At 41.3% G+C, this 12,651-nt stretch overlaps 1 pseudogene; it reads left to right on the top strand.

Moving 5' to 3' along the window:
- Positions 1-4,679: 4,679 nt before the first annotated feature.
- On the top strand, positions 4,680-11,317 carry LOC128015517 (GDP-Man:Man(3)GlcNAc(2)-PP-Dol alpha-1,2-mannosyltransferase-like; annotated as a pseudogene).
- The last annotated feature ends 1,334 nt before the right edge of the window (positions 11,318-12,651 follow it).

Here is a 12,651-nt window from a genome sequence, read left to right as displayed (position 1 = left end):
ACAGATATCATCCATAGTAGAGCCACTGAGAAAAGCTTGAGAAGAAGCTACAGCTCGAGTGGAATGAGCCTTAATCCCTAAGGGTGAAGCGAGTCCGCGCGCCTCATAGGCCAAAGAAATTGCCTCCACCAGCCAATGGGACATGCGCTGCTTTGTAACTGCATGGCCCTTACTTTTATGTCCAAAGCAGACAAACAGCTGGTCAGATTCACGCCAAGGGGCTGTACGATCCACATAAGTCTTTAAAGCTCTCACAGGGCAAAGACTTAGATCTCCTGACCCAGCTTCAGCAGGTGAAAAAGCTTCCAGAACCACTTGTTGAAAGCGAAAAGGGTTAGATGCGACCTTAGGAACATAGTTAGGCCTGGGCCGCAGCAGCACCTTCACAGAGCCCGGTGCAAATTCCATGCATGAAGGTGAAACAGAAAGAGCCTGTAAATCCCCAAATCTCTTGAGGGAGGATAAAGCCATGAGAAGAAGTGTCTTCAGTGTCAGGAATTTATCTGATACGGTCTCCAAGGGCTCAAACGGATGCCCTGATAAACCTAACAACACAATGGATAAATCCCATGAAGGAACTCGTACAGGGCGGAAAGGCCTCAGCCGTCGCACACCCTGTATGAAACGAGAAACTAATGGATGACGCCCCACAGAGGCACCGCCTATGTATTCGTGGTAAGCTGAAATGGCTGCCACGTAAACCTTTAAAGTGGCTGGTGTAACGCCATCCGAGAAACGCTCCTGGAGGAACTCCAGCACTGAAGCCACTGGGCAGTAAACTGGATCCACATTATGATTGCCACACCAGGCTGCAAACAGTCTCCACTTGAAAGCATATAAGCGTCTCGTAGAAGCTGCTCTAGAATTCAATATAGTCTCAGTAGTTTCAACAGAAAGACCGGGACATACTAATGCACTCCGCTCAATGGCCACGCCCACAGTTTCCACAGATCTGGCCTCGGGTGCCAAATCAGCCCCTGTGCTTGTGATAATAAATCCTGTCTGAGGGGAATCTCCCACGGAGAGCCCGCTAGCAGACTGATCAGATCCGCAAACCACGGCTGCGTGTGCCATCGCGGAGCCACCAGCAGCAGCTGTTCCACTCTGTCCCGCCGTATTCTGCATAATACCGCTGGGATCAAACGAATCGGAGGAAAAGCATACAGACTGGTCCTGGGCCAGCTGTGAGCTAACGCATCCACGCCCAGGGGCGATGGGGAGCGTAGGGAGAACCATAGCGGGCAATGCGTAGTCATGCTCGACGCGAATAAATCCACTTTCGCTTTGCCGAATATCCGCCATAAAAGATCCACCGTCTGGGGGTGTAATCGCCATTCTCCCTGTTCCAGAGCCTGTCTGGATAGCAGGTCCGCTCCGAAATTCAATCGTCCGGGGACATGAATGGCCCGGATCGACAGAAACTTGTCCCGAGACCACAGAAGAACACGCCTCGCCAGCCTGCACAGGGGGCGAGAGCGCAATCCTCCTTGATGGTTCAGATAAGACACAACCGCTGTGTTGTCTGATCTGAGCAGCACATGACGGCCGATCAGCAGATCCGCGAAATACTGGAGAGCCAGAAAAACTGCCAGAAATTCCAGTCTGTTTATGTGCCAGCCGCGCTGAGCCGCTGTCCACACTCCGTGGGCTGGTCGCCCTCGACACACAGCTCCCCAACCAGTCAAAGACGCGTCCGTCGTGACAGTCTCTCGGAAAGCATACATTCCCAGTCGAACTCCTGACAGGAGAAATTCGGTTGACATCCAAAATTTTAGCGACATCACACACCGCCGTGTCACCGAAATCGTGCGATGCGGGAGACAACGGGGTGAAATATTCCGTCTTTTCGCCCACCACTGAAAGGGGCGCATTTGAAGCAGTCCCAGACGAATCACGGGGGATGCTGCTGCCATTAGACCCAAGAGCCTGAGGCACAATCTCACTGTCACCGTGCGACCCGCTTTGAAGTGCCGCACGCATGACGCAATCGACTGAGCGCGCGGGAGAGAAAGCTTCGCTGTCATCGCGCGAGAGTCCAGATCTATTCCCAGAAAAGTTATCCGTTGAGAGGGAGTTAAAACACTTTTCTTGAAATTTGTTCGTAAGCCCAGGCTGTTTAAATGATTCAGCACAAGATCTCGGTGAGAGTGTGCTTGAGTCCGCGATTGCGCTAACACCAGCCAATCGTCCAAATAATTCAACACACGAACGCCCTGGAGCCGCAACGGGGCCAGAGCTGCGTCCATGCATTTTGAGAAAGTACGGGGCGCTAAAGCCAAGCCAAAGGGAAGAACGCGGTACTGATACGCTTTGCCCTCCAAAGCGAATCTGAGGAACTTCCTGTGTCTCTTGACGATCTGAATATGGAAATACGCATCCTTCAGATCGATCGTAATAAACCAATCGCTTGGTCGGATCTGAGACAGAATAGATTTCACCGTCAACATCTTGAATTTGCTCGGTCTGAGTGCAAGATTCAGACGGCGTAAATCCAGAATGGGCCGTAACCCGCCGTCTTTTTTCGGTACCACGAAATAACGGCTGTAAAACCCTGTCTCCATCTGAGAGGGGTGTACTTCTTCTATAGCCCCTTTGCTCAGCAGAGCTGACATTTCCTGTCGCAGCGCCGCCATTTCCGTAGACTTCACCGTAGTGGAAAGAATTCCGCGGAAAGGGGGCGGGCCTTTCCGAAACTGAATGGTGTATCCGTGACAAACCGTGCGTAACACCCATTGAGGAATGCCGGGCAAGCGTTCCCACGCGGCCCGAAACAATATTAGCGGTTTCAAAACTTCCGCTCCCTGCAACGCCGTCATACGCGTTAAAACAACCGGACACGAAAAACCCGTGGTGTTCGTGCACCGGGGAAGCGTATGCGCCAGAGTCGTTGCGTTCCGTTGAGTATAATCCTGAAACGTGTCCACGGCAGGAATTAGGCCAACAGATGGAACATCGGGCTCTGCCGCTAGCGAAAAAGCGGCGGCTGTGCGAGCCGTCATAAACGGGCCGCTTGTGCAGGGTCCTTGAGTCGTCCCTCGAACTCCGAAAGCAGGATTGCGCAGAGTGTCTGAGGGAGCGTCTGTTATTACAGCTCGATCCAATGTTGCTCGAGGCGCTGTTTGCGGCGAGACAATCAATGTTTGAGCATGGGGACTGCAATGAGAGTGTAGGATGCGCGAAAGCGGTCCGACAGCGCTCTCTAGCGGAGGGCACAGTCCCTGGCAAGCAGCAAAAAGATCAGGAGCTGCTATTCGGTACCCGAGAACGAGAGGCTTTAGCCGTCGAGGTCAGGTTCAATCGCTTACGTTGACGCTGGTGCGCCGGAGGAAAAACCCTAGGGCCCCAGTCCTTACGAGGAGGCGCCATAGGTGTGGGTTCCTCTCGAGAGGCTGCTCGCTGGCGGTGAGAGGAGGTTGAGCGAGAACGCGCGGGCGCTTGCCGGCGTTCGACCTCCCTGGGTCTGCGGGGAATCAGCTGGCGGAAAGCGGCTGATTGCTGTTTCGCTGCCCTGAACTTTTCCACTACTGACGTGACAGCCTCACCGAACAATCCATCCCTGGAGACAGGGGCATCCATAAGGAAAGATTTATCCTTCTCCTTAATATCGGTGAGATTAAGCCAGAGGTGGCGCTCAACCGAAATCAAACCGGCCATAGTACGGCCCACTGCACGAGCGGTATGTTTGGTAGCACGTAGCGCCAAATCCGTAGCTCTACGCAGCTCTTTCACTGCCTCCGGTGTGATGCCCTCACCTTCATCCAATTCCTTCAATAACTCCGCTTGGTAGGCCTGAAGGACCGCCATAGAGTGGAGCGAAGCAGCCGCTTGACCAGCCGCCATGTAGGATTTACCCACCAAACTAGACGTGACTCGACACGCCTTCGAAGGAAGAAGGGGGCGAGACTTCCAAGCCGCGGCCGAACTAGGCGCAAGGTGTTCGGCGAGAGTCTCTTCCACCGGGGGCATCATAGTATAGCCATGGTTCGCCATATCAGAAACGGTGGCGAAATCCGCGGCCGCAGCATTAGTAATCCGCGCCGAAAACGGCTGTTTCCAGGACCTCGAAACCTCCTGGTGGAGGTCCGGGAAAAAAGGCAAAGGCCTCCGGGGCTGTGTAGGTGTCCGACTGGTTAGAAAACGGTCGTCCAGCTTAGAAGAAGGTTGGGCCTCGAAGAGATCGCTGGAGAACGCGAGATGATAGGGCACAGATGATCCGTTATTCCTGAAGGAATGAAATCTGAGCGAAATGGCGCGCTGCACCCAGGTATATCATGCGTGCGCATGCGCAGGGTGGTGCTATGCGCCATTTGGCCAATAGGATTGGCGGGATGGTATAGGGCTTCAGACATTCGTCACACCAGAGGTGTTCCCATACGTGGTGACGTCACCGCAGCATCGAAGTGACCTATGATAGGGAACACTCCTTGCCGGTCATTAGCAATACAATTACAAAACACAACACAAAGGCTAGAACGCAGCCGTAAATTAAATCTTAACACTAGGTGGCAGACAAGGATATATACATATATTTTAATTAATTATTTTTTATTTATTTAAATATTTTACAAAAGGGCTCCAGATGATCATTTAGACTCGTGTCCATTAGATGGCGAAAATGTTGTTTGCCAACGTCCATTAAAATGCCAAAAGAAGTAATAAAACCAAAACATCCGACCAGTGGTAAGCGCTTCCGGGTTCTGACGAGAGATGTTTGAGGAAGATGTCAGGGCACGATCACCTGTCTCCTTGTCTGTGCGATTTAATTAGGTAAACATTTTTAATTATTTATTCATTGTGTAACGTTAGAGTTTAAAGCCAATGCCTGAAATGAGAAAACCACTGAAATCTTGCTGAACCCTTGCTGCCACAGGAAGAACGTTTTATTAAATTACTTGCTCAGTTTATTTTTTTGTTTTGAATGAATGAAAGAATAAATTTATTTGAAAAAAAAATGTATATAATATAAATCTGAATATATATATATATATATATATATATATATATATATATATATATATATATATATATATATATATATATATATATATATATAAAGCGCTGTATTACTTTTATACTTTAGATATACCCAAATTAAACCGGAGCCAATAAAAGTTCTGTTCATATTAAGGAGAGTATGCATTTTGATAGGACACACTGTATGTAAACTGATATTAATCATCAAGGTGTATTATGGTATGTGTTTTTTTTTTTTGCCTTCCGTAGGTTACTGTGGTCCCTGCTGTTTCCATGATTCTATCTGAGTCTAGTCCTGACAGCCATCCTCTTCCTCTTCATCATGGGAGTGAGAGCCTGGCTGCAGATGAAGAGGACGAGGAGGAGAGCTCAGGACGGCCGGCCCGCCGTGGCCTTCTTCCACCCGTACTGTAATGCAGGAGGAGGAGGAGAGAGAGTGCTGTGGTGCGCTTTACGTGCTCTTCAAAACAGGTCAGATATTTCAGCTCTTAAGCGTGTGCTGTTTAATAAGCCAGACATCTATGGGTCATTGTCAAATAGGGAGTGAAAGCCTGCAAAAGTATAAATATTACATATAATAACATTAATACTAATCCACAATTTAAATAATTTCATACTATATGAAAATTGTTATGTGTATATTTCCTAAGCTTGTAGACTATTTTCAGGTTAATGATTGTAGTCACAGAAAATGTCTTAAAGAATATTTACACAATTATAATTTATTTCATATATATGTAATAAATAACAAAGACTGGCAAGTAATAAGTAGTCAGAAGACTTATGGTAAAATCTATTGTAACATAATCATGCCTAACTACAATGTTATCAGCATGACTTGAACCTTTTAATTTGGCTGCTGGTGGAAAACTATACCATGACTTTCAATAGATATTAACAATGTCCTCCACTTACATGCAACTGAATATTATAAGTAAAATATATAATTAATATATAATAATGTATACAATATTTACATCACATATTATTTATAAAATATGTAATTTTCCATGACATGGTAATTTACACATTTTACAGTATATTTAAAGAAATTATCTGGACAGACTACCTTTTAACACTATTCCTTTAGGATCCTTGTTAATATTTAACTTCATACACCAAAAAGTATTAAGACAAAATCCCTAGAATACATCATGTGGGTTAAGACTATGCAGTTGAATCACTAGGCATTCTTAATTTAAAAGCTATATTCTTATCATTTGAATTAGCCTAGGACAGCGAAGTGAGCATTGCATGTCACTGACCCTTATATAAATGTATTAAGTTTGACTAAAGCTATCTTGAATGCTTAAATCAGCAGGGCTGGGCTTCAGTATGAACTTAACCAAAGAATTACCATGAGAAAAATTCTTATAATTTATGGATTCATTCACACTTTTAATCCCATATGCTTTCACAGGTACCAAGATGTTTCCTTGGTGGTTTACACAGGTGATCAAGGCGTGACAGCAGAAGAGATTTTAGATGGAGCGCGGCGGCGCTTCAACATCAGACTCCCCCGAGCCGTTAAGTTTGTGTTCCTGAAGCATCGTCTCCTGGTGGAGGCAAAACTTTACCCACACTTCACCCTTCTGGGGCAGCACGTGGGCTCCATCTTCCTGGGGTGGGAGGCCTTGACTGAGTTTGTTCCAGACCTCTACATTGACTCGATGGGCTATGCCTTCACTCTGCCTGTGTTCTGTTATCTGGGTGGTTGTCATGTGGGAAGCTGTGTGCAACCCAACCATCAGCACTGATATGCTCTCAGTGGTTCGAGAAAGAAACCCAAGGTTAGTCAAGAAAGTCACATTATTGTTATTGAATTAAAACGTGAATGGGTGATTCCACTGTTTAATGTTTAATGACTTAAAACCTTAGTTTCGTAGCTGATGTAGAGGTTAGAAGAACTCCATAATGACTTCAAAACTCATATAGGCTACTGATAATATTTTTTGGAATTTTTAATGTCCATGATGAATTAATGCAGTAAACCAACTTACAATAGGGCCTGAGAATAATATATATTTTTTAATTAGACAAAATAAAACATTTAAAATAAAGATTTTTAATATTTTAATTGAACCCTTTCATCATTTTTTTAACCCATTTAAAGAACCTGGATATATAAGGAAGCTTAATTTTAAAGTGTAATATCTGGACCTGGAAAAGTCATGCAAATGAATATAATTAATTTCCATAGCCATTTTATTTTTTTATTATTATTATTATTATTATTATTATTTTTATTATACAATGTAGTAATATTGCCAAACTCTAAAATATTTTATCAGATAAACATTATGCATGAAAAAATATTCCTTAGCTAGTACATTATAACTGGAAATTTAGTACTGCCTTTTTCTGTTTATTATCCTTTTTCACTCAAATAATATGTCACTTTACGGAAATAAAATCTGTTCTTAATGTCTCTGACAAGCATTTCTTTGTCTTATAAATGCATCTTTTCTGTGTATGATGCATGAATTGTTTCATGTGCATAATTTACATACACCACAGTTAAAAAATGTTTGGTCAGTTTTTTTTCTTATGAATGAATGCATACTTTTCTTCTTCAATGATTCAATAAATTGTTAAAAAGCAACAGTAAAGACATTTAAAATGTTTACAAAAGTTTTTTGTATTATTAAATAAATGTGCTTTTGAACTTTATATTCATCAAATACTCAGATTTCAGTTTCCACTAAAAGCATTGTGGAACATTTTCAATATTGATAATAATAAGGTCTTTTTTTTTTTTTTTTTTTTTTTTTTGAGAAGCAAGCATATTAGAATGATTTCTGAAGGATCATGTGACACTGAAGACTTGAGTAATGATGCGGAAATTCAGCTTGGCATCACAGGAAGAAATTACATTTTAAAATATATTCACATGGAAAACAATACTTTTAAACTATATTTTATAATATTACTGTTTTACTGTATTATTGATCTTCTTACAAAAACAAAATGTCTAACTGACCCCAAGCTTTTGCACAGTGGTGTATATATATATTTAGCCTATAGAAATCTGATCTATATCTTTATTCTAGGTTCAATAATGCAGACTACATCTCCAGTAACCCTGTACTGAGTGCCATCAAAGTGATTTACTACTGTGTCTTTGCGCTGCTGTAAGGCCTGGCTGGCTGCTGTAGTGACGTAGTCATGGTAAATTCTACCTGGACTTTAGGTCACATTCTGACACTGTGGCGTGCCCCTAACCGCACCAGTGTGGTCTTTCCACCATGTGACGTCCAGGCCTTCTTGGATGTCCCTATTAGGGATGAAGATGAAGAGAAAGAGAGAAAGAAGTGTCCCTCTGTGGTCTCTGTGGGTCAGTTCCGACCTGAAAAAGACCACCAACTGCAGGTCAAGGCTTTTAGAAAGCTTCTGGACAGGAAGGGGGTGGAGCCTGCTGGCCAAGAGACCGTGAAGCTGGTGTTGATTGGTGGATGTCGGAACCAGGAAGATGAAGAGAGGGTACCGATGCTGCGGGGATTGTGTCTGGATCTGGATTTGGCAGATCGGGTGGAGTTTAAACTCAACATCCCATTTGAGGAACTGAAGAAAGATTTAACAGATGCCACAATCGGGTTGCACACAATGTGGAATGAACATTTCAGTATCGGTAAGAAATCTCATGCTCTAAGCAAAACTGTACGGATGTACATAAAAAAAAAAGAACGAAAAGATGGTGGATGGTTTATGGACCAGTAATAAAATGATTAAATATTAAACAATTAAAAAAAATCTAACTTAGTTATTTTTCAAATGTAATTAAAACAGTATTATATTAAAATATTAAGTTTAATATTTAATAAAAAATGTAATATTTAATACAAAATGTATGTATTATATATATATATATATATATATATATATATATATATATATATATATATATATATATATATATATATATAAAATTCGGATACTATTTTTCTCTATAGTGCTTATTTTCCAGTGTAATTTTAGTATGATTGATATACATTAAATTTTTTGTTAATATTTTGAATTAGATTTTATTTTATATTTTCTGTTAATATCCTTAATTTTAGTTTTTTATATTGTTGTTTTTGTCATTCTTATATATATTTCTTTAAATGTCTATATAGTTTTTTTTTTTTTATATATATATATATATATATATATATATGTTTTTGTTTATCAGTTTAAGTTACTTGCTCAACTGAAAAACCTTTTTTTTCTGATTTTATTTTTTATTTTATTTGCATGAGTGTTCCACTGAGAAGGCTCATCTTCTCTCACATCTCCACAGGTGTAGTGAAGTGTATGGCTGCAGGAACAATCATTCTGGCTCACAAATCCGGTGGTCCGAAGTTGGATATTGTAGTTCCCTATGATGGTTGTCCAACTGGTTTCCTGGCAGGCGATGAAGACAGTTATGCAGAGGCCATGGAACGAATCCTTTCTATGACTCCTGCAGCTCAGTTAGAGATCCGACGCCGGGCCCGTCTGTCTGTCACACGCTTCTTAGACCTGGAGTTTGAAGGCTCGTTTCTTGCAGCTGTGGAGCCTCTAATGTCAACACTAAGACTGTGAGTGATCCAGGAGGGGGTCATGGTACTCTGGTACATGGTGACTCAATATAGTGAATCAGCCTGATGTAGTTCAGTCTAGTTCATACAAGCGTGTGCTGGTCCCATAATGCTGACTCCGAATCATTCCTTGTCTAGAGCAGAAGTGAGCTCTACCTGTTTTGTGAAAATTTGCTCTTTAAGTAAAATCACTAAGGTAAGGGATGCCTCATGGGAATGCCAGTTCTGTTGAGATGTCACCTTTTGCTTTAATTCAATGAGACTGGATGACAGATTACTGCAAATAAAAACAGAAACCAGTGGTTTTTGTTTAATTTAAAAGCAAACGTGCAGTTTTGCCTTCATACATATTATATGTACATTATATGAGATGGTATGTAATTATAACAGGCTTTTTTGTTTTTGTTTTATTGTAACAGGTTTCAGAGATTTACATAACAAGACTGAAATGTGTGAAAAAAGTGACATGTTTCAAACATTATACCAGTGCTTTATATATATATATATATATATATATATATTTTTTTTTACAATAAATTAGTGGTGGTCTGGATATATAAACAAGATGTTTGTCGGAAAATAGTTTTTATTCACTATTACCACATCATTTTTAGTAATATTTCCATGCAATTATTAAATTTACTGTTATTACATTGAAAAGTTGTGCACCATTCTCATTTTTGTCACTTAACATATGTTCAAAACTTTTATATCATTGACCAACTGTCAGTAACTGATAATAATTATTTTACATTATTATTATTACATTATTTTTACTATATACTAAAAAGCTGTCCCAGGAGCATAGATTCTGGGAAAGGAAACCAGTGTTTGTAGATAGGAATAGTGAGAGAGAGGCCAAATTAAACAGTGCATAGTATCTGGGAAAAGAGGAGGGACTGAGAGGGTTGAGAGTATTTGAAGAGCTAGTAACAGAATTCTACCTTCAACTTTGTGTAAAACCTAACAATCAAATGTACTAAATGAAACAAGTAAATTTGTCTTAAATACTGCTTAAAGTGTATTGTACTTGTACTCTTAAAAAGTGAACTCCGTATGTGATTATACTTAGCAAAACTCAAAACTTAAGTTAGAGCAGATATGATTTTCTCAGCATTTTTTTACTTTGCTTCAGACTGTTAAAGGAGATTAAATGTTGAGGCTGTGTTGTCTGTGTGTTTTTGCAGGTAACATTTTAATAAGGGAGATCTCTTAGTGTTTTAGATTTTATGCAGTTTTATCAAGTGGCAGAAGCTACTCAAAGTATTTGAACTGATTTATAACAATTGAGAAATTGTTCTCTTTTTTTTTTTGTGGACTCAAATTGATCAGGCTCAGAGGAACAAAAAAATATATTGATTTTAAACTTCAAGGCAATCAGTTTCTTTAAATGGTAAACCTTAACTAAACAAATGGGATTACAGTGTGCACGTGGAATAAATAATTTCTAATATATTATTAACAATACTGTATATACAGCAATTGTCAAACGTTTGTAAACATTGTGATTTTAAAATGTTTTTAATGAAGTTCCTTCTGCTCAACAAGGCTGCATTTATTTGATCAAAAATACAGTAAAAAACATATCATTGTGATATTATAAACAAATTATAAACACAACACTTTTGTTTTTGCTCCCTTTTTAATGAGCTGAACTCAAAGATACTTTTTCTGTGTACTCAAAAGGCCTATTTCTCTCAAATATTGTTCACAAATCTGTCTAAATCTGTGTTAGTGAGCACTTCTCCATCCACCTCACAGGTGTGGCATATCAATATGTTGATTAGACAGCATGATTATTGGACCCGTGTGCCTTAGGCATGCCACAATATAAGGCCATTTGAGTGAACTAACGCTCACATTCGATGGTGTCTGGCACTTTGGCGAGGTGTTCTCTTCACAGATGAATCCCAGGTTTCACTGCACAGGACAGATGGGAGACAGCGTGTATGGCGTCGTGTGGGTGAACGGTTTGTGGTTTGTTAACATTGTGGATCGAGTGGCCCATGGTGGTGGTGGGGTTATGGAATCGGGAGGCATATGTTACGGACAACAAACACAGGTGCATTTTATTTATGGAATTTTGAATGCAGAGATACTGTGACGAGACCCTGAGGCCCATTGTTGTGCCATTCATCCACAACCATCACCTCATGTTGCAGCATGATCATGCTCGGCCCCATGTTGCAAGAATCTGTACACAATTCCTGGAAGCTGAAAACATCCCACTTCTTGCATGGCCAGCATATTCACCGGACATGTCACCCATTGAGCATGTTTGGGATGCTCTGGATCAGCGTATACGACAGCGCATTCCAGTTCCTGCCAATATCCAGCAACTTTGCACAACCATTGAAGAGGAGTGGACTATCATTCCACAGGCCACAATCAAAAACCTGATCAACTCTATGCGAAGGAGATCTGTTGCACTGCGTGAAGCAAATGGTGGTCAAACCAGATACTAACTGGTTTTTAGACCCCCTCGGAACCCGAATACAGTAAAACTGCACATTTTAGAGTTGCCTTTCATGGGCGTGGTCCAGCGGCATTCTATGCCAGATTCTATAACTTAAAAATCCCGGTTTAATCTTCCCATGTTGATAGTCCCTTAGGGCCCTTATTAGTGCTCTAACACTGGGCTCGCAGAGCAGCATGTAATTGTTTCTTGTAGTGTGGCGTGATTGATTACTTAACGGTTACTTAACGTAACCTTGGTTCCCTGAAATAAGGGAACGAGCGTTATGTCACTTGCTGCACTACAAGCTGCATGAATTGATGATCGTCGCTTCAGGCGAATGATCTTATGTTTGATCTTTCCGTTTTTGTAGACATTAAATTTGCATTGAACTTTCAGCTTCGTAACTTTGCAGATATGGTTTACACTCAAACAGCAACATTATCCACTACTTAACGTTAAAAAAGTGAAAATCACAATCAACCACTCCTTTAAATGAGTAACATGACCTCCAACATGCAACCATAGGCTTTCCTCTGTTTTAAGCTCAGCTTAAAAGCAGACGATGCTCTGCAGATGGCATTCAATTGGATCAATGCAAGCATTGCGACAAATCACCTCTACAGAGTGTCCAGGGCATCTGAAAAGAGGGTTAGTACACTC

This window comes from Carassius gibelio, chromosome A1 (assembly GCF_023724105.1).
Source record: "Carassius gibelio isolate Cgi1373 ecotype wild population from Czech Republic chromosome A1, carGib1.2-hapl.c, whole genome shotgun sequence".
NCBI classification, from domain to species: domain Eukaryota; kingdom Metazoa; phylum Chordata; class Actinopteri; order Cypriniformes; family Cyprinidae; genus Carassius; species Carassius gibelio.
The sequence above is the reverse complement of the archived record's forward strand: the minus strand, read 5'-3'. Positions and strand labels throughout refer to the sequence as shown.